This window comes from Dendrobates tinctorius, unplaced genomic scaffold (assembly GCF_039654945.1).
Source record: "Dendrobates tinctorius isolate UK_male_01 unplaced genomic scaffold, ASM3965494v1 ptg000012l, whole genome shotgun sequence".
Classification (NCBI taxonomy): Eukaryota; Metazoa; Chordata; class Amphibia; order Anura; family Dendrobatidae; genus Dendrobates; species Dendrobates tinctorius.
This window is the reverse complement of record NW_027361680.1, coordinates 1,015,195-1,040,441: the sequence shown is the minus strand read 5'-3', so window position 1 is coordinate 1,040,441 and position 25,247 is coordinate 1,015,195. Positions and strand designations below refer to the sequence as shown.

At 44.5% G+C, this 25,247-nt stretch overlaps 1 protein-coding gene across 4 annotated transcripts in view; it reads left to right on the top strand.

The window, feature by feature from the left end:
- Window positions 1-22,841: 22,841 nt before the first annotated feature.
- Window positions 22,842-25,247, top strand: part of LOC141065779 (flavin-containing monooxygenase 5-like) — an 816,973-nt gene continuing 814,567 nt past the window's right edge. For 3 of the 4 annotated variants that reach the window (XM_073557933.1, XM_073557939.1, XM_073557937.1), the window contains exon 1: window positions 22,842-22,932. The gene's annotated coding sequence lies outside the window, so the exon portion shown is untranslated. Of the gene's footprint in view, window positions 22,933-23,286; window positions 23,465-25,247 lie in introns of all 4 variants that reach the window. The other variant, XM_073557934.1, reaches the window with a different exon arrangement.

The following is a 25,247-nucleotide window of genomic DNA, read 5'->3' as shown; positions in this document are numbered from 1 at the left end:
GTCTGGACCCCGAGAGTGTCCTAGGCTATGTTGTGAGGAAAAATTTTAACCCCGCGCGTTCCAATTCACCAAACAATTTTGCCCCTATCTACATAATGGGGAAAAGTGTGTGTATCAAGCCCCGCCCCTCATTATGATGTCATAATGGTTGCTATGGCGACACTGATGTCATCATAGGTTGCAAGCCCCGCCGCTCATTATGATGTCATAATGGTTGACTATGGGATGGAGGATTTGTGTGATGGGTATATGGGCACTGGACTATGGGATGGAGGATATGTGTGATTGGTATATGGGCATGGGACTATGGGATGCAGGATGTGTGATGGATATATGGGCACTTTACTATGAGATGGATGATATGTATGACTGGTATATGGGCAAGAGACTATGGGATGGTGGATATGTATGATGGGTATATGGGCACGGGACTATGGGTTTGAGGATGTGTGATGGGTATATGGGCACTGGACTATGGGATGGAGGATATGTATGACGGGTATATGGGCATGGGACTGGGATGGCGGATATGTATGATGGGTATATGGGCACGGGACTATGGGATGGAGGATATGTGTGATTGGTATATGGGCATGGGACTATGGGATGCAGGATGTGTGATGGATATATGGGCACTTTACTATGAGATGGATGATATGTATGACGGGTATATGGGCAAGAGACTATGGGATGGTGGATATGTATGATGGGTATATGGGCACGGGACTATGGGTTTGAGGATGTGTGATGGGTATATGGGCACTGGACTATGGGATGGAGGATATGTATGACGGGTATATGGGCATGGGACTGGGATGGTGGATATGTATGATGGGTATATGGGCATGGGACTATGGAATGGAGGATATGTGTGATTGGTATATGGGCATGGGACTATGGGATGCAGGATGTGTGATGGATATATGGGCACTTTACTATGAGATGGATGATATGTATGACGGGTATATGGGCAAGAGACTATGGGATGGTGGATATGTATGATGGGTATATGGGCACGGGACTATGGGTTTGAGGATGTGTGATGGGTATATGGGCACTGGACTATGGGATGGAGGATATGTATGACGGGTATATGGGCATGGGACTGGGATGGCGGATATGTATGATGGGTATATGGGCACGGGACTATGGGATGGAGGATATGTGTGATTGGTATATGGGCATGGGACTATGGGATGCAGGATGTGTGATGGATATATGGGCACTTTACTATGAGATGGATGATATGTATGACGGGTATATGGGCAAGAGACTATGGGATGGTGGATATGTATGATGGGTATATGGGCACGGGACTATGGGTTTGAGGATGTGTGATGGGTATATGGGCACTGGACTATGGGATGGAGGATATGTATGACGGGTATATGGGCATGGGACTATGGGATGGAGGATAATTATAATTTGCTATAACCACAGTTAGTTACTATGCCCGGGCAGCGCCGGGCTCTTCAGCTAGTGTTAAATATAGGGAAGGCAATGAGAAAAAACGTTGTCCAGCTCCACGATGTAGTGAAAAATGTTCTTTATTCACTCAGTAGAAATGAGGTTTAAAAGCCAGCATGAGTTACAAGGCATGCGATCGATCTACGCGTTTCGAGTGGCTAAGCACTCTTAATCATGATACGCAGCTTTGTCCATGGGTAGATCTTATATACTCTATCCGGTCTACACACCGGTTGAATAATTAAAACAAATATAAAACAAATAGAGAGAAAACTAACAATCACAATTAAATATAACAATTTGATTCATTAAGATACAATATTATTGCCTTCAGTAGTATTTTATCTTTTTTTATTTCTTAATTTTTATTCATTATTCTCTTGTTATTATCCATGAAAAAATGAAGCAAACTTCTGAAATAGAAGAGAAACATAACAGATCTCAATGTTGCAACCATTCACAACAGTAAAATTCACATAGATACAATTTTTTCAAAATGCATGCGGTTTTCAATTACATGTCAAATTTTTATTTCTTTTTTGTGCAATGTTAATTTTAGCACAACAAACCATTTTTTTAGTATACACATGTATACAAAGAGAAAAAAAAAAAAAAAAGATTAGAAAGATTTTTTCAGGGACTATTTCAATTAGTGCACCAAATGTGCACACAGCCATAATATATTCGTTTAAAGAGGAGATGGAAAACTCCAATTTGCACTGTTCTAAAGAATTTTTTTCAGTGTATATGATTGTTTTGTTTATATACACAGCCAAAAAAACATTTAATTCTTTTATTCCCCATCATACACCAATAATAAAAATCCATTCTGATACATTTATTGAAAAGGGGACTTCAGAAGAAACAAGTTATGCATTACTCTCTTCCAGCATCCAGAATCTTAACCCCTTAACCCCCCAGGGTGGTTTGCACGTTAATGACTGGGGCAATTTTTACAATTCTGACCACTGTCCCTTTATGAGGTAATAACTCTGGAAAGCTTCCATGGATCCCAGTGATTCTGACACTGTTTTCTCGTGACATATTGTATTTCATGCTGGTGGTAAAATTTCATTCATATACTGTAACTTGCGTTTATTTGTGAAAAAATGGAAATTTGGCGAAAATTTCGCAATTTTCCAACTTTGAATTTTTATGCCCTTAATCACAGAGATATGGCACCCAAAAAACTTAATAAGTAACATTTCCCACATGTTTACTTTACATCAGCACAATTTTGGAACCAAATTTCTTTTTGTTAGGAAGTTATAAGGGTTAAAAGTTGACCAGCGATTTCTCATTTTTACAACACCATTTTTTTTTTTAGGGACCACATCACATTTGAAGTCACTTTGAGGGGTCTATATGACAGAAAATACCCAAAAGTAACACCATCCTAAAAACTGCACCCCTGACGGTACTCAAAACCACTTTCAAGAAGTTTATTAACCCTTCAGGTGCTTCACAGGAATTTTTTGAATTTTTAAAAAAATGAACATTTAACTTTTTTCACAAAAAAATTACTTCAGGTCCAATTTTTTTTATTTTACCAAGGGTAACAGGAGAAATCGGACTGCAAAAGTTATTGTTCAATTTGTCCTCAGTATGCTGATACCTGATATGTGTTGGGGAACCACTGCATCGGCGCATGGCAGAGCTCGGAGGGGTCACATAAGTTTATAACCTACAGCCGTAAGATTAAAAAATCATATTTTTTCCACAAAAATGATCTTTTCACCCCCAATTTTTATTTTCCCAAGGGAAATGACCCCAAAAGTTATTGTGCAATTTGTCCTGAGCACACTGATACCCCATATGTGGGGGTAAATCACTGTTTGGGCGCATAGCAGAGTTCGGAAGGGAAGGAGTGACGTTTGACTTTTTGAATGCAAAACTGACTGGAATTGAGATTAGGCGCCATGTCGTGTTTGGAGAGCCCCTGATGTGCCTGAACAGTGGAAACCCCTCACAAGTAACCCAATTTTGGAAACTAGACCCCCCAAGGAACTTATCTACAGTTGTGGCCAAAAGTATTGACACCCCTGCAATTCTGTCAGATAATACTCAGTTTCTTGCTGAAAATGATTTGCAAACACAAATTCTTTGGTATTATTATCTTCATTTAATTTGTCTTAAATGAAAAAACACAAAAGAGAATGAAGCAAAAAGAAAAACATTGATCATTTCACACAAAACTCCTAAAATGGGCCAGACAAAAGTATTGGCACCCTCTGCCTAATACTTGGTTGCACAACCTTTAGTCAAAACAACTGCGACCAACCGCTTCCAGTAACCATCAATGAGTTTCTTACAATGCTCTGCTGGAATTTTAGACCATTCTTTGGCAAACTTCTCCAGGTCCCTGATATTTGAAGGGTGCCTTCTCCAAACTGCCATTTTTAGATCTCTCCACAGGTGTTCTATGGGATTCAGGTCTGGACTCATTGCTGGCCACCTTAGAAGTCTCCAGTGCTTTCTCGCAAACCATTTTCTAGTGCTTTTTGAAGTGTGTTTTGGGTCATTGTCCTGCTGGAAGACCCATGACCTCTGAGGGAGACCCAGCTTTCTCACACTGGGCCCTACATTATGCTGCAAAATTTGTTGGTAGTCTTCTGACTTCATAATGCCATGCACACGGTCAAGCAGTCCAGTGCCAGAGGCAGCAAAGCAACCCCAAAACATCAGGGAACCTCCGCCATGTTTGATTGTAGGGACCGTGTTCTTTTCTTTGAATGCCTCTTTTTTTCTCCTGTAAACTCTATGTTGATTCCTTTGCCCAAAAGCTCTACTTTTGTCTCATCTGACCAGAGAATATTCTTCCAAAACGTTTTAGGCTTTTTCAGGTAAGTTTTGGCAAACTCCAGCCTGGCTTTTTTATGTCTCGGGGTAAGAAGTGGGGCCTTCCTGGGTCTCCTACCATACAGTCCCTTTTCATTCAGACGCCGACAGATAGTACGGGTTGACACTGTTGTACCCTCGGACTGCAGGGCAGCTTGAACTTGTTTGGATGTTAGTCGAGGTTCTTTATCCAACATCCGCACAATCTTGCGTTGAAATCTCTTGTCAATTTTTCTTTTCCGTCCACATCTAGGGAAGTTAGCCACAGTGTCATGGGCTTTAAACTTCTTGATGACACTGCGCACGGTAGACACAGGAACATTCAGGTCTTTGGAGATGGACTTGTAGCCTTGAGATTGCTCATGCTTCCTCACAATTTGGTTTCTCAAGTCCTCAGACAGTTCTTTGGTCTTCTTTCTTTTCTCCATGCTCAATGTGGTACACACAAGGACACAGGACAGAGGTTGAGTCAACTTTAATCCATGTCAACTGGCTTCAAGTGTGATTTAGTTATTACCTACACCTGTTAGGTGCCACAGGTAAGTTACAGGTGCTGTTAATTACACAAATTAGAGAAGCATGACATGATTTTTCGAACAGTGCCAATACTTTTGTACACCCTCATTTTTATGATTGGTGTGGAATTATATCCAATTTGGCTTTAGGACAATTCTTTTTGTGTTTTTTCATTTAAGACAAATTAAATGAAGATAATAATAACAAAGAATTTGTGTTTGCAATCATTTTCAGGAAGAAACGGAGTATCTGACAGAATTGCAGGGGTGTCAATACTTTTGGCCACAACTGTAGATGTGTGGTGAGCACTTTGAACCCCCAAGTGCTTCATAGTAGTTTATAACGCCCGGGCGTGAAAATAAAAAAATCATTTTTTCCACAAAAATGATCTTTTAGTCCCCAATTTTTTTATTTTCAAGGGTAACAGGTTTTATTGGACCCCAAAAGTTGTAGTCCAATTTGTCCTGAGTACGCAGATACCCCATATGTGGTAGAAAACTACTGTATGGGCACATGTTGGGGCTCGGAAGGGAAGTAGTGACGTTTTGGAATGCAGACTTGGAAAGGCATGCAGGTGTCATGTCGCGTTTGGAGAGCTCTTGATGTGCCTAAACAGTGGAAACCTCCCACAAGTGACCCCATTTTGGAAACTAAACCCCACCAAGGACTTTATCTAGATGTGTGGTGAGCACTTTTAACCCCCAGGTGCTTCACAGAAGTTTATAACATAGAGCCATAAAAATAAAAAAATATTTTTTACAACAAAAATGATATTTTTGCACTCAATTTTTTTATTTTCCGAAGGGTAACAGGAGAAATTAGACCCCCAAAGTTGTTGTGCAATTTTACCTGAGTATACTGATACTGCATATGTTGGGGTAAACCACTGTTTGGGCACACGTTGGGGTTCGGAAGGGAGGGAGCACTGTTTGACTTTTTGAATGCAAAGTTGTCTGGAATCAGTGGTGGCGCCATGTCGCGTTTGGAGACCCCCTGATGTGCCTAAATAGTGGAAACCCCTCAATTCTAACTCAACCCTAACCCCAACACACCCCTAGCCCTAACTCTATCCACAACCCTAACCCAACACACCCCTAATCCTAACCATAACCCTAACCACAAGCCTAACCCTAATCCCAACCCCAATACACCCCTAACCCTAATATTAACCCTTATTCCAACCCTAACCCTAAATTCCTACCCTAATCCCAACCCTAATTCCAACCCTAACCCTAAAAATAAATATATTTTCTTTATTTCATTATTTTTTCCTACCAGTGGGGGGTGATAAGGGGGGGGTTATTTACTTTTTTTATTTTGATCATTGTGATTGGGTTTATCACAGTGATCAAAATGTACCTGGAATGATTGAACTGCCAGTCGGCAGATTAGGCGGGTGCACTGCGCATGTGCCAGCCGTTTTGGAAGATGGCGGCACCCATGGAGGTTGCAGGAGGGACATCGGGACTCAGGAGGTACAGGGGGGTGGGGGGGATCAGAGGGCAGGGTAGGGGGAGCAAATACTGACGGCGGTGGCAGTTCGCCGTCGTCAGTCGGTGGTGGGGGGCAGATCGCCCCCATCAGTCGGTGTGGGGGGTCAGATCACGTTCTCCAGCCATGGCCGATGATATTGGATTGAAATATTTCACTAAGTTTCATTGGTGAAATATTACAATTGCTCTGATTTCACTTTCACCAGCCAATCAGAGCGATTGTAGCCACGGGGGGGGGGGGGCAAAGTACAAGTCTTCCTGTCAATTTTTCCTGTTACCCTTGTGAAAATAAATTGCGGGCTAAAAAAAATAATTTTTTTGAGGAAAAAAATGATTTTTTATTATCACAGCTCTGCGTTATAAACTTCTGTGAAGCACTTGGGGGTTCAAGGTGCTCACCACATATCTAGATAAGTTCCTTGGGGGGTCTAGTTTCCCAAATTGGGTCACTTGTGGGGGAGTTCCAATGTTTAGGCACACAGGGGCTCTCCATATGCGACATGGTGTCCGCTAATGATTGGAGCTAATTTTCCATTCAAAAAGTCAAATGGCGCGCCTTCCCTTCCGAGTACTGCCGCGCGCCCAAACAGTGGTTTATGACTACATAAGAGGTATCAGTGTACGCAGGAGAAATTGCCCAACAAATATTTGGATCCATTTTATCCTGTTGCCCATGTAAAAATGAAAAAATTGAGGCTAAAAGAAATTTTTTGTGACAAAAGTACATTTTAATTTTTATGGATCAATTTGTGAAGCACCTGGGGGTTCAAAGTGCTCACTATGCATCTAGATAAATTCCTTAGGGGGTCTAGTTTCCAAAATGGGGTAATTTGTGGTGGAGTTCCAAAGTTTAGGCACACAGGGGCTCTCCTAACACGACATGGTGTCCACAAACGATTGGAGCTAATTTTCCATTCAAAAAGTCAAATGGCGCTCCTTTCCTTCTGAGCCCTGCCATGCTCCCAAACAGTGGTTCCCCCCATATATTGGGTCCACTTTCTCCTTTTACTCTTGTGAAAATAAAAAAAATTGTTGCTAAAAGATCATTTTTGTGACTAAAAAGTTAAATGTTCATTTTTTCCTTCCATGTTGATTCTGCTGCTGTGAAACACCTGAAGGGTTAATAAACTTCTTGAAGGGGGGTTTTGATCAGCTTGAGTGGTGCAGTTTTTAGAATGGTGTCACTTTTGGGTATTTTCAGCCATATAGACCCCTCAAACTGACTTCAAATGTGAGGTGATCCCTAAAAAATGGTTTTGTAAATTTTGTTGTAAAAATGAGAAATTGCTGGTCAACTTTTAACCCTTATAACTTTCTAACAAAAAAAAATTTGTTTCCAAAATTGTGCTGATGTAAAGTAGATATGTGGAAAATGTTATTTATTAACTATTTTGTGTCACATAACTCTCTGGTTTAACAGAATAAAAATTCAAAATTTGAAAATTGAATTTTCAAAATTTTCACCAAATTTCTGATTTTTTTCACAAATAAACACAAAAATTATTGCCCTAAATTTACCACTAACATGAAGCCAAATAAGTCACGAAAAGCCGGATTACTTACCGGTAATGCTCTTTTAATGAGTCCACGACAGCACCCACTGGAGGTATCGGATCCGCCCATTTGGAACAGGAAACCCTACAGGAAAGATAAAAGGGGCGGTCCGCCTTTCCTCCTCAGTTTTACGTTTCAGAGTACCAAAAAGGACCGCCAAGGATTAGGCAATGTTCTCTTATTTTAACATCTTTCTTATCCGTTATTTGGTTGATATACTTTAACTATTGATATCTTTAGGGAGGGAAGTGAGCGGGTGCTGTCGTGGACTCATTAAAAGAGCATTACCGGTAAGTAATCCGGCTTTTTACTCTTCGCCACGACAGCACCCACTGGAGAGATTCCAGAGACCATCACCTGGGTGGGACCACCGTGCCAAGGACAGTCCTGCCAAAGCTTAGGTCAGAAGTAGACGAAAGGTCAAGTCTATAGTGTCTATAGAAGGTAGAAGGGGATGACCAAACTGCCGCCTTACATATAGTTTCAATCGGAACATCTCCCTTTTCCGCCCAAGAAGTTGCCATTGCCCTGGTGGAATGCGCCCTGATGTTCCCTGGAGGATCTTCGTTTTTTGCGGAGTAGGCTAAACGAATGGCCTCTCTGATCCACCGGGAAATGGTGCTCTTCGTGACTCCATACCCCTTCTTACAGCCCTGAAATGAAACAAATAGGGCCCTACTCTGCCTCCAACTGTTGGACCTCTCAATATATTTTAGGACAGTTCTTTTGACGTCCAGAGTATGGAACTTCTGCTCTTTCGGAGTAGAGGGATTTTTATAGAAGGTTGGGAGGAGTATCTCCTGAGATCTATGGTATTTTGTTGCCACTTTTGGCAGGTAGGCAGGGTCTGGTTTTAATACCAATCTGTCTTGGTATTCTTGAAAAAAAGGTGGATCTATTGACAAGGCCTGGATATCACCCACTCTTCTAGCTGAGGTCAGTGCTACCAAGAGGGCCATTTTAAGTGCTAAGTATTTGAAGGGTATTGTGTCGATCGGCTCAAAGGGGTCTACCGTTAGGGCGTCTAAGACCAGATTTAGATCCCATGTAGGGACGGAGGGTATGTGGATTGGAGCTATTCGTTCACATGCTGTAATGAATCGAGTTATCCACTTGTTGCCTGCTATATTATGGCCATATAGTGCTCCTAATGCCGATATTTGTACTCTTAGCGTATTTACTGCTAAGCCTAAGTCTTTCCCTTTCTGCAGAAATTCCAAGATTGGGATTATCGGAACTTCTGCTGTATGAGGTACTGTATGGAATTGAAGAAATTTTTTCCATATTCTAGTGTAAATTTGGGTTGTGGACTGTTTTCTACTTTGTAGTAGTGTAGTAATCAAAGACTCAGAGAATCCTCTTGTCCTCAATAACTGCCTCTCAAATTCCACGCCGTCAAGTGCAAGCTGACCACTTGAGGGTGGAAAAAGGGGCCTTGGGAGAGTAGGTTGGGAGTCGAAGGAAGGACCCAAGGATCTGTTATTGACATAATTTGCAGCCACGAAAACCACGGTCTTTTTGGCCAGAATGGTGCTATTAAGATTATCCTTGCTTTGTCGTCTCTGATCTTCCGAATTACTTGAGGTAGGAGGATCAATGGAGGGAACGCATACGCCAGGTTGAAATTCCATGGAGCTAGAAGGGCGTCTAGTATGTCTGGGTGATCTGATGGAGATAGGGAGGCAAATGTTTTTATCTGCCTGTTCTCCTTTGTGGCGAAAAGGTCCATCTCGGGTTGTCCCCATAGGGCTACTATGTCCCTGAAGACCTTCTGATTGAGGCACCACTCTCCTTGCCGTAGAGTGTGTCGGCTTAGGAAGTCTGCCTTTTGATTGCCCTCGCCTCTGATATGACGGGCCGAGAGGGACAAAAAATAGTTTTCTGCTAAGTTTAAAATTCTTGCCGCTGAAGACATCAGAGTCTCTGATCGAGTTCCTCCTTGTCTGTTTATATAGGCCACTGTGGTGGTGTTGTCCGATAGGATCCTGACATGCTTCTGTTGGAGCTGCGGAAGGAAGTTGTATAGAGCATAGAACACTGCAGTCAGTTCTTTTAAATTGGATGAGTACTCGCATTCCTCTCTATTCCACCTTCCCTGATGAAACCCATTCTCCATGTGGGCTCCCCAGCCCTGGGGACTGGCATCGGTGGTTACGATACAGGATGGGACTATAACCCATGGAACTCCTGAACATAAATGGTCATCATCTAACCACCACTCTAGAGAAGTCAAGACTTCTTGTGACAGGGTTATTTTGCTCTGTAAATGACCACTATGTCGCTTATCCTCTTGGAGGATCTGGTGTTGTAGTGTACGGACATGGTACTGGGCCCACCGGACTGCCGGGGTGCAAGAATTTAGTGATCCTAATAGTGACATTGCTCCTCTCAAGGACACCCATGGTCTATCTATAGCTGCTCGTATTTTTTGTTTCGTCAGGGTGATTTTTACCTGAGGTAGTAGACATCTCTGGGTCAAGGAATCTAGTTGAAATCCTAGAAATGTCTGGAGAGATTGTGGATCGAGTCTGGACTTTTGGATATTGATGATCCAGCCAAGGCTCTGAAAAGAGGAGATTGCGTCAGTCACGCGTTCGGTACATTGTTTGACTGAATTCCCTATTATTAGGAAGTCGTCTAAATACGGCACGATCAGTGTGTCCTTTTGGCGAAGGTAGGCCATCACTTCTGCCATCACCTTGGTAAATATTCTTGGTGCCGTGGAAAGCCCGAAGGGCATGGCCACGTATTGGAAATGACGAATCCTGCCCTCGACTTCCACTGCGACTCTTAGGTATTTCTGGAATCTATTGTGAATAGGGAGATGATAATAAGCATCTTTTAAATCAATCCCTGCCATTACGCAATTTGGGAAAAGAAGCTTTATAGTGGATCTAATTGATTCCATTTTGAAGTTATAATTTTTTATAAATGAATTAAGCTTCTTTAAATTGATAATGGTTCTAAACGTACCGTCTGGTTTAGAAAACAAAAACAGGGGAGAGTAAAAGCCTCTACCCTCTTGTTCCTCAGGGACGTCAACTAAAACTTTTTTAGCTAGTAGGACTCGAATCTCGTCTTCGAGAGCCTTTTGCTGAACTGAGGAATTAAGGCGAGTTATAACAAAGAATTCATAAGGGATCTGAAGGAATTCAATCTTTATTCCTTCCTTGATTATGTTCAAAATCCATGGGCTTAACGTAATTTGTTTCCATTTGGTAACAAAAAATTTTAATCTACCCCCAACTGGTGGGTTTAAACTCTTAATTTTTATCTCTCCTATATGTTGGCCCTCTGAAGATGGTACCCTTCTGCTTTTCGTCTTTCGTGGCCCATCTATTCGTTCTGTCCGACTGTCTTCTTCTCCCGAATGGCCGTCTCTTAAAGGTTTTCCTATAAAACGGAATGGGAGAATCACTGAAGGCCTTTTTCCTCTCTTTTGCCTTGGCGAGAATTTCGTCTAAGGCTTTCCCGAAGAGGAACTCACCCTCGCATGGGGTTGCACTAATTTTGGATTTTGATTGTGCGTCCCCTTTCCAGCTTTTTATCCACAGCGCGCGTCTGGTGTTATTCACCAGGGCTGCCGACCTCGCTGCCAGTCTTAGGGTGTCCGCTGAAGCATCTGCCATAAAGGCAGCTGCACCTCTTATCAACGGGATGGCTGCACGCAGTTTCTCCCTTGACACTCTTTGCTCGATCTGCTGGTCTAATTGATCTAGCCATACCAGCATTGATCTAGCAGTACATGTGCCGGCTATTGCAGGTTTGAATACCCCGGTGGTGGACTCCCAGGACCTTTTGAGCGAAGATTCTGCCTTTCGGTCTAATGGGTCTGCTAACAATCCTGCGTCCTCGACCGGGATCGAGGTCTGTTTGGAAGTGGAGGCTATGACGGCATCCACCTTTGGTATTTTAGTCCATTTCAATAGGTCTTCATCAGTGAACGGATACTTCCGTTTTGAGGCTGATGGGAGAAAACCCCTCTGGTCATGTTTTTCCCACTCTCTTTTGATGAGGTCCTTAATTGCCGGTATCACCGGAAATGATCTCCTCTTTTTTTCTGCCAATCCCGCAAACATAATGTCCTGCGCGGTTTGGGCTCCCCTTTCCTCTTCACACCCCATAGTATTTCTAACCGCTTTTACTAGGTTATCTACGCTGTCCAGTGGAAAACATGCGCGTCCTTCCATCTCCGAGGATGACGATGAGGACGTGAATGCGGAGCCTGAATTTAACTCCTGTTCTTCCTCTGACTCTGAACTAACAACGACCTGTTTCTTATGACTGGACTCTGAGGGAGTGCTGGCGCGGTTGATGGCTTGTATCTCCTCCCTAATTATGGCTCGGATATCTTTAGAAGATATCGTCGACCCCTGCCTGGTTTCTTTCATGCAGTGTTTGCAGAGTTTTTTGGGGTAGGAGTCAGGGAGAGGCTCTGAACATAATGCGCATTCTTTATGTTTAGTTTTTTCTTTTTTCTTTGACTGAAGTGGGAGGTCAAAGGTAAAGAGAGGGGGGGGGAGGAGGTTAGCTTAATAGGTAGAGTATATACTTTGCACACTCACCCAGTGAAGCTTAATACCGGGTCGGATGGCTGAGACGGTCTGGATCTGGTTTCTGCTGCCTCGCTCCTGCGGGCAGTCTCTGTCCTGGCGCTGCGGTCCCTGGTGGAATTGCCCCCAGCTGAATCCCCTGCTGGGGCCTGCGACTCCGTGGGGGACGACATGGTTCCATCGTTGCAGCGCTGCAGCGCTGTTTTATCTTCACTCCTGTTGTGCCCCCAGAAGTCGCCCTGTGTCAGGGCGCATGCGCCGCGTCATCGCCATCCTACCCTGGAAGTTCAACCATTACTTCCGGGGTATAGGAGCGTCGGGCGCCGGCCGGCTCCTGCGCCACCGCTACTCACACGCGCGGTTCGCGCGCTCATGGCTTCACCTCCCACGCAGTATCTCCACCGATGGGGGGGTGTTCTGCCTCCGGATGCCAGACCGGCCCGCTCCCTGGTAAGACCGGGCGGCCCTCCCCGGACCCGGTCATCACCGTTATGCCACCAGACAAGGGGGAACCGTCAAACGGAATCTCCCCCGACGCTGCTTCCGGACCGCAGCCCCTGCCGTTCCCGAGGAGACCGCACAGGCGGATGCATGGCCCAGGTAAGATCCTGCAGGATCCTGCTCCATTTGGAACAGGAAACCAAAACTGAGGAGAAAAGGCGGACCGCCCCTTTTATCTTTCCTGTAGGGTTTCCTGTTCCAAATGGGCGGATCCGATACCTCCAGTGGGTGCTGTCGTGGCGAAGAGTAAAAAAACATTCTCAGAATCGCTAGGATTCGTTGAAGCATTCCTGAGTTATTACCACTGGTCAGAATTGCAAAAAATGGCCAGGTTATTAAGGTCAAAAGAGGCTGGGTCATGAAGGGGTTAATGAAGGAAGGAGGTCGTTGGCCAAAATCTTGCAAAACATGATGTTTCCCCCACCATGCTTCACAGTTAGGATGGTGTTCCTGGGGGTGTACTCGTCTTTCTTTTTTCCTCCAAATACAGTGTGGTGACATGGGGGGTCAGCTGGTGCCCTAGTCTGCTAGCCGAAAATGCATGAAACAAGGACCAACCCACCGTAAGCCCCTTAAAAGTGGGAGTTATGCTACTGAGACAACCCTGGGTGAGGGTAAAACAGTGTGCCAATACTTTATTGAACCGCAAAACAGACAAATAACCCATAAAATAATTCCAGCACAATACCCAGGATGGTGCAAAATTACTCTCAGATTTCTGCTGACTTGCCAGGATAAGAGCAGCTGTCTTCAGAGCTTCCAGGGTCGACTTTCCCACCTGTGGCACGCACAGAGAAGAGGTACCGACAAGCTTTGGAAGATGACAGCTCATTGAGGTATAATGCCACTTGACCAGAGGGTCACAACCTGGCTTCTCCAAACATCTCCATCGAGCCAGGTGACCGGCGGGTCCCATTCCTGGCCCCCACAAACATTTCTATGGGGCTTTTAAGAAGAAAAAGAAATGCCAGCACTCACCCGATCTGCGGATACATTTTTATTCTTATTCCATCTAGGACTATCATATAAAGTGCGGTAGTGCAGTCAATGCAAGTGCAGGCATTTTCCAAGAAAAAATAGACATGACAAACAACGACCGTTGTGCACTTCACTTACGCTTCTGCACGTCCATGCTGCTGTATGACTCAACTACACTTCTTTTTAACAATGGTGGGAGGAGTGAAATATTAGTGAAATAAAACACATTAGTGAATAATAAAAACATGTCACAGCCCAACAGACATGTCTAACTTATCATTTAGACCGAGAGGATCTTGGGCTTCTGTACCTAGTATCTACTTAGCTTCTCTTTGGAGAAGTAGTCTATTATAATTACCTCCTTGCGTGGGAAAACTAACATTTTCAATGCCAGCAAATCTTAATATACTGTATTATGGTTTGTGTTATCTAATTCATTGATATGTTTAATAAAACGTAGTGACCCTTTCATAGTTGTTGTTGAATGATAATGTTCCCTAAACCTTACATACATTGGTCTTATTGTTTTTCCTATATAAAATATTTGTCACGGGCAAAAAATAGCATACACTACATATTTCATGTGACATATAATAAGTTCTCTTATCTCATGGGTGTTCGCACCTAATTTTATATTTTTCCTTGTTACACATTGTTATTACATGGGCAGGCACTGAATCAGAGTTTAATGACTTTGTAGAATATATGAATAAAAAGAATAGGGGCAATATGAAATTTACTTCTCAATATCTTAATACTACTCTTGAATTTTTAGATGTTTAATTAGACATAGAAAAAGGCAAGATAGTCACAAAAACTTTCCAATAAACGTCATCCTCGAATATGCTCATACATTATGATAGTTCTATTTTGGTCTAATCTACCCACATGACTTTCTCCCATTCCTCCTCTGGATCATCCAGATGGTCATTAGCGAACTCCAAATGGGCCTGGTCATGTGCTGGCGTGAGTAGGGGGACCTTGCGTGCACTGCAGGATTTTAATCCATGACGGCGTAGCGGGCTCCTACAGTAATGTTGGAGACTGTGGTCCCAGCTTTCTTTAGGTCATTGACCAGGTCCTCTGGTGTAGTCCTGGGCTGATTCCTCACTGTTCCCAGAATCATCGTTACCCAACGAATCAAGATCTTGCATGGAGCTTCATATGGAGAGAGATTGACAGTCATCTTGTGCTTTTTCTAATAATTGTGTCAACAGTTGTTGCTTTCTAACGAAGCTGCTTGCATATTGTCCTGTAGCCCATCCCAGCCTTTTGCAGGCCTATAATTTTGTCCATGGTGTCCAACTGTTATGATTGAGTCACCGTAGGAGGCCAAACAGAAATGCTAGCTAAGTCCAGAAAATCAGAGAGGTTGGCAGCTATCGGATTGCAGACCCCTGATCCTATCACAACAACTAACAGTAGCCGTGGGGGGTTCCTACGATGCCCTAGACCCCTCGATCACAGCTGGAGAATTAAATAGGCCTAAAGAAAGAAAGGGGAAATCTAAACTGCCCCAGAGCAGACCCCAAAGCAATAGGCAGCCCCCAACATATAATGACGGTGAAGCAAGATGAAAACACTAACACAGACAGAAAGATAGACTGAGCAAAGACGGGGCCCAAACTACCTAGATAGGAAAGGACAGGAAGGCTGCTGTCTGCAATCCGTGAAAAACCCTATGAAAATAAGAGCCAACAGACTGACAGTGAAAAAGGCCCTGAAGACGCTAGGCTTCAAAAAGCTATGTCAGTACTCAGGAATATTCTGAAGACAGAGCAACCGACAATAGGAGATCCAGCTCATCCCAGCAGGGAATGGCAGAATCCGGAAAAGCAAGGAAAACAAAAACAAAACATAAATGCAAATAGGCAAAGCAGAAAACTTAGCTTTAGGGAAGCAGGAATCAGACTGGTGTCCTAGAAGTCCACAGAGAAATCACCCGCAGGGCAGAAGGGCGTCGGCAGCCTTATATCCAGTCAGTGACTCCACTCAGCCAGTCATAATCATTAGGCTCAGGTGCCTGATAATCAGGCTCATTACCTTCCTTTTCCAGAATAGGGAGTTCACCAGACCTCAGTGACGAAGGGGAAAATTAACTCACAACAGTACCTCCCCCTTGAGGAGGGATCACCGAACCCTCAACCACGCCACCAGGGCGATCATGGTGAGCCCGATGAAAGGCACGCACCAATCTTTTGGCATGAATATCAGAGGCAGAGACCCAGAAATTATCCTCCTGACCATAACCCTTCCACTTAACCAAATACTGGAGTCTCCGTCTAGCCAGACGGGAATCCAGTATTTTCTCTACCTCATATTCCATGTTACCTTCAACCAATACAGGGTCTGGAGGTGCCACCCCAGGAACAACTGGTTCAACAAACCTCTTCAACAAGGACTTATGGAACACATTATGGATTTTAAATGTGACAGGAAGAGCCAAACGAAAAGAGACCGGATTAATAATCTCCAAAATCTTGTAAGGTCCAATAAATCTAGGCTTAAACTTAGGAGAAGCCACCTTCATAACAATATTTTTTGATGATAACCACACCATATCATCAATCTTAAACTGGGGACCAATGGTCCTATGTCAATTGGAAAACCGCTGGGCCTTTTCCTGGGAGAGAGATAACTTATCCACCACTTGGTCCCAGATCTGGTGCATTCTCTCCACCACAGTGTCAACACCTGGTTAGGCAGAAGGCTCCACCTGCCCTGAAGAAAATCGAGGATGAAACCCAAAGTTACAAAAAAAAGGTGACATCAAAGTGGCAGAACTAGCTCTATTATTTAAAGCAAATTCAGCCAAGGGCAAAAATGAAACCCAATCATCCTGATCAGCGGAAATAAAACATCTCAAATACGACTCCAAGGTCTGGTTTGTTCTCTCTGTCTGCCCATTGGTCTGAGGGTGAAAAGCAGAGGAGACGGACAACTGAATTCCCAGCTTGGAACAGAAAGTCCTCCAAAATCTAGACACAAACTGAACTCCTCTGTCAGATACAATGTTCTCAGGAATCCCGTGCAAGCGAACCACCTGTTGCAAAAACAGGGGCACCAACTCAGAGGAAGATGGCAACTTAGGGAGTGGTACAAGATGAACCATCTTAGAGAACCTATCACAAATCACCCAAATAACAGTCATTCTTTGAGAGACCGGCATACAGAGATGAAATCCATTGAAATATGGGTCCATGGCCTCCTGGGGACCGGCAAAGGCATCAACAACCCACTAGAGCGAGAACAAGATTTAGACCGGGAGCAAGTCCCACAGGACTGCACAAAATTCCTGACATCATGAGACAAGGTGGGCCACCAAAAAGAGCGACTCACCAGATCTCTAGTACAAAAAATACCTGGATGACCAGCCAATGCAGAGCAATGAACTTCAGACATCACTCTCTTCTTCCACTGGTCAGGAACATACAACTTTCCACTGGGACAACGCTCAGGTTTGTCCTCCTGGAACTCTTGCAGAGCAAGTCTCAAATCGGGCGAGATGGCAGAAAGAACTACCCCTTCGCCTAAGATGGTAGCAGGCTTGGTCACCACAGGAGAATCAGCAAAGAAACTCCTAGAGAGGGCGTCTGCCTTGACATTCTTAGTTCCAGGAAGAAAAGAGACCACAAAATCAAAACGTGTAAAAAACAAGGCCCACCTAGCCTGTCTAGGGTTCAAGCGTTTAGCCGACTCTAGGTAAATCAAATTCTTGTGGTCAGTGAGGACCACAACTTGATGTTTAGCTCCCTCCAACCAATGTCTCCACTCCTCAAAAGCCCATTTCATGGCCAACAGTTCCCGATTCCCCACATCATAGTTACGTTCAGATGGAGAGAACTTTCAGGAAAATAAAGCACAGGGATTCATTTTAGATGTTACAGGATCCTTTTGGGACAAAACAGCTCCTGCACCAATCTCAGAAGCATCCACCTCTACCTGGAACGGGAGTGAGACATCAGGTTGCCGCAAAACCGGGGCAGAGGTAAATCTTCGCTTCAGCTCCTGAAAGGAAGCAACAGCCTCTGGAGACCAATTCAACACATCAGCACCCTTCTTAGTCAGATCAGTCAATGGCTTGGCAATGCTAGAAAATTTTGCTATAAATTTCCGATAAAAATTAGCAAAACCCAAAAACTTCTGGAGGGCCTTCAAAGAAGTGGGCTGAACCCAATCATAAATGGCCTGTACCTTGGCCGGGTCCATTTCAATAGTTGACGGAGACAAAATAAATCCCAAAAATGAAATCCTCTGTACTCCAAAAAGGCATTTCGATCCTTTGACATACAGGGAATTCTCCCTCAAGATCCGGAACACAGTCCGAATATGTTCCACATGAGAATCCCAATCCTTGGAGAAGATCAAAATATCATCCAGATAGATAATCAAAAATTTATTGACAAAGTCTCGGAAAATATCGTTCATGAAGCACTGGAAGACAGAAGGGGCATTAGTGAGCCCAAAAGGCATCACCAGGTACTCAAAATGTCCCTCCGGAGTATTAAACGCCGTCTTCCATTCATCCCCCTGCTTAATGCGGATAAGATTATACGCCCCCCTGAGGTCAAGCTTGGTAAACCAGCAAGCACCTCTAACTCTAGAGAATAGATCCAAAATCAGGGGTAACGGATACTGATATTTAATAGTAATTTTATTGAGGGCACGATAATCAATACAAGGCCTTAAAGAACCATCCTTTTTGGCCACAAAAAAAACCGGCACCTAAGGGTGAAGAGGATGGTCTAATATGACCCTTCTCCAGCGCCTCCTTAATATAAGACCGCATAGCCTCGTGCTCGGGTACAGATAAATTGAAGAGCCGACCCTTGGGAAATTTACACCCCGGGCTTAGTTCAATTGCACAGTCATAACTCCTATGAGGAGGCAAGGACGCAAACTCATTCTCACTAAATACATCATAAAAGTCCGCCAAATAATCAGGAACATCATGCGACTGAGGAGAGGTGGAAAAAAACGGAGCCTCACTAAAGGCACACCGACAACCCCAACTCACCACAGACACAGACTTCCAATCCAAAACTGGATTATGAATTTGCAACCAGGGAAACCCCAGAACAACGGCATCATGCAGACCATGCAACACCAAAAATCTGCAATTCTCTTGATGGTCTGGGGCGACCCGCATGACCACCTGGGTCCAAAACTGAGGTTTATTTTTAGCCAAAGGAGTAGCATCAATCCCCCTCAAAGGGATAGGCGTCTGCAGAGGTGTCATCGGAAATCCACAACGTTTAGCAAAATCCAAGTCCATTAGGTTTAGCGCTGCTCCCGAATCCACAAAAGCCTTGGCGGAAAATGTGGACAGGGAGCAGATCAGAGTAATTGCCAGAAGAAACTTAGGTTGAACACCAGCAACAGAAAACGTGTGTGCAAAGCGTTTCTCTCGTTTAGGACAAACAGAAATAATATGTGAGGCATCTCCACAGAAAAAACACAGCTTATTACGCCTTCTGAGCTCCTGACGTTGCGCCTTAGACAAAACTCTATCACATTGCATAGATTCAGACGTCTGTTCAACCGGTGGCAACACCTCTTGTGCAATCCTGCGTTCACGTAAACGCCGATCAACCTGAATGGCTAATGACATAGAATCGTCCAGACCAGAGGGAACAGGAAATCCCACCATAGTATCTTTTACGGCTTCTGACAAACCCTTCCGAAAGAGAGCAGCCAAGGCACCATCATTCCAGGTAGTAAGGACCGCCCACTTTCGGAACTTTTGACAGTACAACTCTGCAGAATCTCGACCCTGGTTTAATGCCAACAGGGTCTTTTCAGCCTGATCAATAGCATTAGGTTCGTCATACAACAACCCCAAAGCTTGAAAGAATGCGTTCACATTAGTCAGAATAGGATCATCTGGTTTCAAAGAAAACGCCCAATCCTGGGGATCGCCACGCAGCAAAGAGATGACAATTTTAACCTGCTGCGCGGAGCTCCCTGACGAGTTAGGCTTCAAGGCAAAAAGTAATTTACAATTATTTTTGAAACTCAAAAATTTAGATCGATCCCCAAAAAATACATCAGGTGTAGGGATCTTTGGTTCAACAGCATGCGAACGAGCAAGGTACGCGGAAATTCACAGCACTTCCGCAGCGAGCTGCTCCACATGATCAGACAATTGCTTTATCTCCGTTGAGAGAAAAAAAAATTCCCCCTACGGCCTCAGAGATATAGAGGAAAGAATATACACACACCTTTTTTTTTTTTAAACACAATTCTTTCCTGCTATTGAGTACCCTAGGATCTGCGGTATGGCGGGTGATTCTGTTATGATTGAGTCACCGTAGGAGGCAAAACAGAAATGCTAGCTAAGTCCAGAAAACCAGAGAGGTTGGCAGCTATCGGATTGCAGACCCCTGATCCTATCACAACAACTAACAGTAGCCGTGGGGGGTTCCTACGATGCCCTAGACCCCTCGATCACAGCCGGAGAATTAAATAGGCCTAAAGAAAGAAAGGGGAAATCTAAACTTCCCCAGAGCAGACCCCAAAGCAATAGGCAGCCCCCAACATATAATGACGGTGAAGCAAGATGAAAACACTAACACAGACAGAAAGATAGACTGAGCAAAGACGGGGCCCAAACTACCTAGATAGGAAAGGACAGGAAGGCTGCTGTCTGCAATCCGTGAAAAACCCTATGAAAATAAGAGCCAACAGACTGACAGTGAAAAAGGCCCTGAAGACGCTAGGCTTCAAAAAGCTATGTCAGTACTCAGGAATATTCTGAAGACAGAGCAACCGGCAAAAGGAGATCCAGCTCATCCCAGCAAGGAATGGCAGAATCCAGAAAAGCAAGGAAAACAAAAACAAAACATAAATGCAAACAGGCAAAGCAGAAAACTTAGCTTTAGGGAAGCAGGAATCAGACTGGTGTCCTAGAAGTCCACAGAGAAATCACCCGCAGGGCAGAAGGGCGTCGGCAGCCTTATATCCAGTCAGTGACTCCACTCAGCCAGTCATCCTCATTAGGCTCAGGTGCCTGATAATCAGGCCCATTACCTTCCTTTACCAGAATAGGGAGTTCACCAGACCTCAGTGACGAAGGGGAAAATGAACTCACAACAGACAACTCCTTGGTCTTGGTCATGGTGGAGAGGTTATTTAGTGTGTGGACAGTTGTCTTTTGTACTTGTAATATGTTCAGACAGGTGCATTTAATACAGGTAACAAGTGCAGAGTAGGAGGGCTATTTAAAGAAAAATAACAGGACTGTAAGAGCCAGAATTGTTGCTGGTTGGTAGGTAATCAAATACTTATTTTACGCAATAAAATGTATGATTTTTAAATACATAAATAGCAATGTGATTTTCTGTTTTTCTGTTTAGATTCTGTCTCTCACAGTTGAATTGTACGTACAGTAAAAATTACAGACCTCTCCATTCTTTGTAGGTGGGGAAACGTGCAAAATCATCAGTGTATCAAATGCTTATTTTCCCCACTGTATCTGTGAATGCATGTGGATCATCACCAGGGCAAGTGGGGTTTTACTCGGTACTAGGCCAGTGTCTTAAAGGGATGTGTCTCGGTGGCAGTGACCCGTTCTGTGGCCCTGGGTGTCCATGTAAAATAAGAGGAATAAAGTTTATGTGTAGATAAGTTCATGACGCCACCTGTGGTATCTGGTCAGAAGGGGACCAGCGCTGCAGTGCAGATCCTCTGGGACAGATGGTGTGATGCAGAAGAGGTGTAATAGCTCTCCACAGGCAGAAATGTAGTCCCAGGGCAGTAGTAGATGTTGAGGTAGATGGTGTAGTGTTTGGGCACAGAGTTGTAGCAGTGCTGAAGGGGTTGGCGCAAGAAGAAGGCAGAGACACAGCTGAATGCAGTTCCAATGCTTTACTCACGTTTCTAGCATAGACAAGTGCCCGCTTCAGTGCCACATCCTCCAGGTGAGGGGCCCAGCTAACTCCCAGGCAAGATGGAGCACACCCTTCCAGCACTCCCTTTCGTGTGCCTTTTCTGAACATCTCCTCACTAGCGCTAATCTGAAGTACTTGTAGTTATGAATTACACTCAAGTTCCTCTTTCTTGTTACTTAGAACTCTACTCGCATGACAGGCAGCTGTAGCCTTCTTCAGAGACTCCTTACATTCATGTCCCGGCTCACACACGTTGCCACTGTGTCGTCGAGTCTCAGGTGGGAATAAAGTGGTTACAACTTCTATTCCTCCGGTTTCTGCTGTAGAACCATTAGCATTCACACAGCCTCAGATACTGGCACCTGGCCTTTGGTGCATAAACTTAGGGAAGGGCTCTGCTCTAGCCCTAGTCACCAGCTCTCCTCCACACGTTCCTTCCTTTTCTATCTTTCCTTCTGAAGAACTGATCTTTCTCTTCCTTTCTTTCCCCAGCAGCTCCAGCTCACAAGAGGCTACTGCATAAACGTCCTCTCTCTGCTTCCCCCTCTGGGGAACTGCTGTAACTTCCTGTCAGTTTTCCCCCTCTCTAGTGCAAGCTAAGCTCCACCCACCTCCCAGCACCCTTCATGAACCAAGCAGGGGCTATAGAGGGTGCTCTGCTGTTCTAAGGTTTCCGTGCTGGGTGCAGGTGCTGGAGTCTGGTCAGATGTCCCCACCTTACCTGGAGAGTGGGATACTACACCTCAGGAGGAGGTGCAGTACCTCTGTGGCAACAGAACCCACAGGGGTGCCACACATGAACACACAGAAGACTATATAAGGTATATGTAAATCTGTATCTGTGTTATAGGCTTTATTTTATTTAGGATGGCTGAATAATCATTAGATCTTATACTTTTCGTATTGTATATAATCTGGTGAAACCAGGGAGTGTTTTCTGTGATAAACAGTTTATTGCTTGGAATTGCAGCATACAAATAATTTGCTGCACTAAAGTCACCCTCTGGTTAATTTTTCACAAGAACTACACTTTGTCCTTTGCGCTGCGGGATGAGCATCTGGCAGCATTACTGTTTTTATGTCAAAGTCTAAGTGAAAACGTAAACACTTATCCTCTAACTGAGCGGTGAGCAGCGGTTCAAAGTAAGTTGATTCCATTTTGCAAAATATTTTTTTTTCAAGCATCAGGTCTGTAATTTATTTGGCTTTGCTAGAGGACAGTAACAATAACTATTTATTTCAATACAAAATCATATTTTTCAGATTGAGTGCTTAGCAATCTCTTATGTAAAAGATTATAGTAACTGGTTTATACATATTGTCCAGAGGAAAGCATAATAATAATAATAAAGCTGCATTTTTCATGTCTGTAAAAACTGAACATTACGGGGGAAAAAAGCAATGTCATACAGGCAGCTGCTGCTTCAGTAATCCAGAATCCTCAATACGCTGAGTACACTCCGTTATAAAGAGCTGCCGTCTTTTCTTCTCCTCCAGCAATAGATGACCACAGCAAAGTTACATGTTTCGTAGTTTCTGTGAGATCAGTTTGAGATCAAAGTAACAGATGGGACACAAAGGTTTCAAAGTTTCTGCTGGAATTCAAGCAGATATTAAAAAAACAAAATAACAATTACCCAGGTCTGCAAGATTAAAATTGTTTGAAAAGTAAGAGGTGAGTTTTTTTTTTTAACTTTCGATCCCTGAAATCCGTAAAAATATTGAAAAAATTTGATCACATACAGCTTTTTCACAAACACTGACTCCATAGGCTTTTTCTTGCACCTGACTTTTGGATATGTGATGGACCCCTACTCCATCTTAAAACAACCATAAATACAGTAAACTTGGGCACTAGAATAAATACACCACACATTATTTTGGTTGTCAAAATAACCACAGCTTTATTTAAAGCACAGGATTAAAACAACCACAGTAGGAGTCAGGTGAAGTGCTAGTACAATGGGATTAACAAGTACTGTGATATCCCCAGCTGTCTGACATACAGAACCAGGACAGACAGCCATAAAGGGGCGGCACACACTGGCTTGCCATTCAAGCAGAGCCAGTAAACTTTCAGGGCACCAATGACCCTATTATCCTCACTCCTGTGCTTAACCACTGTGCCCGCCCCTGATTGATGTTACCATTACAACATCCTTGAGGCTGGCCACCAAAGCCAAGCCTGTTCACCACCATGAGGTTTTACATCCTCTATTAGTTAAAATTAGTTCACCTTAACTTGTCGGCAACTTCCACCTGACTGCTAAACCGCCAAAGCTGTGACGTGTTAATGCACTTGATTTTACCTTTTGCTGCTCCCTCCAGCTCAAGGGCGCCAGGAATAGGCAATATTGGACAGCTTTTTTTTTTACAGTTGTGGGAAGGAGGACCCCCATATAGTGTTCGGGCCAGAACCAGGGGGACCGCCATCAGGGTTATTGAAGGAATCACATCAGGAGGATTACAAAGGGAGACATGCTACTGAAGTTGTCAGAGCAACAGGGGGCGGGGCTAGGGTAAAAGGAGCAGGGGATGCGCGGCAGTGGCAGTTGGGAGAGAGTGAGAGTGAAGGCAGGACGCAGGGTGACTTGCAGAGGCACCAAGAGGAGCCTGTGAGGAGAAAGCTGTTGATTTACCGACGAGAGAGACGTGAGAGACTGTTCCGGGAGACTGCTCCCTGCCCCCGTTCTGAGAGAATCATCCCTGCTGCCCCCGCCTTGGTGAGAGAGGAACTTTACCTCAGGTTGTGGCCGGGACTACCCGTTACCCGGCCACAGAGGCCTGAGCACTTCCCCCCAGCCTTCCCCCATCGCGCCGACCCGGCCGTCACCGGCTTGAAGATACGCCACCTCGTCACAGGCGAGATAAATGCCTGCTACCCCGGCTTTGGGAGAGACTCCTTGATAAAGGACTGCTACAGGTCATCGGGAGAACTGCGTCATCACCGCGCGCCACCTTCATCGCTTTCTTCAGGGCCTGTTGCGCCCCAACGGCATCGCTTTCTTCAGGGCCTGTTGCGCCTCATCGGCATTGCTTTCTTCAGGGCGTGTTGCGCCCCAACGGCATCGCTTTCTTCAGGGCCTGTTGCACCCCAACGGCATCGCTTTCTTCAGGGCCTGTTGCGCCCCAACATCATCGCTTTCTTCAGGGCCTGTTGCGCCCCAACGGCATCGCTTTCTTCAGGGCCTGTTGCGCCCCAACGGCATCGCTTTCTTCAGGGTCTGTTGCGCCCCACTGGCATCGCTGTCTTCAGGGCCTGTTGTGCCGCACCGTCATCGCTTTCTTCAGGGCCTGTTGAACCCCATTCCTACCCGGGGTAGCGAGACTTCAGGACAGCTGCCTCAGCGACCTCTACGCGGCCACGCTCATGAAACCAGCAGTCCCTGGAAGGCTAAGTGGCATTATATTTGGTTAAGATTGTTGAGTCCCTGCGTGGACTGTTTGTTTTGTTATTA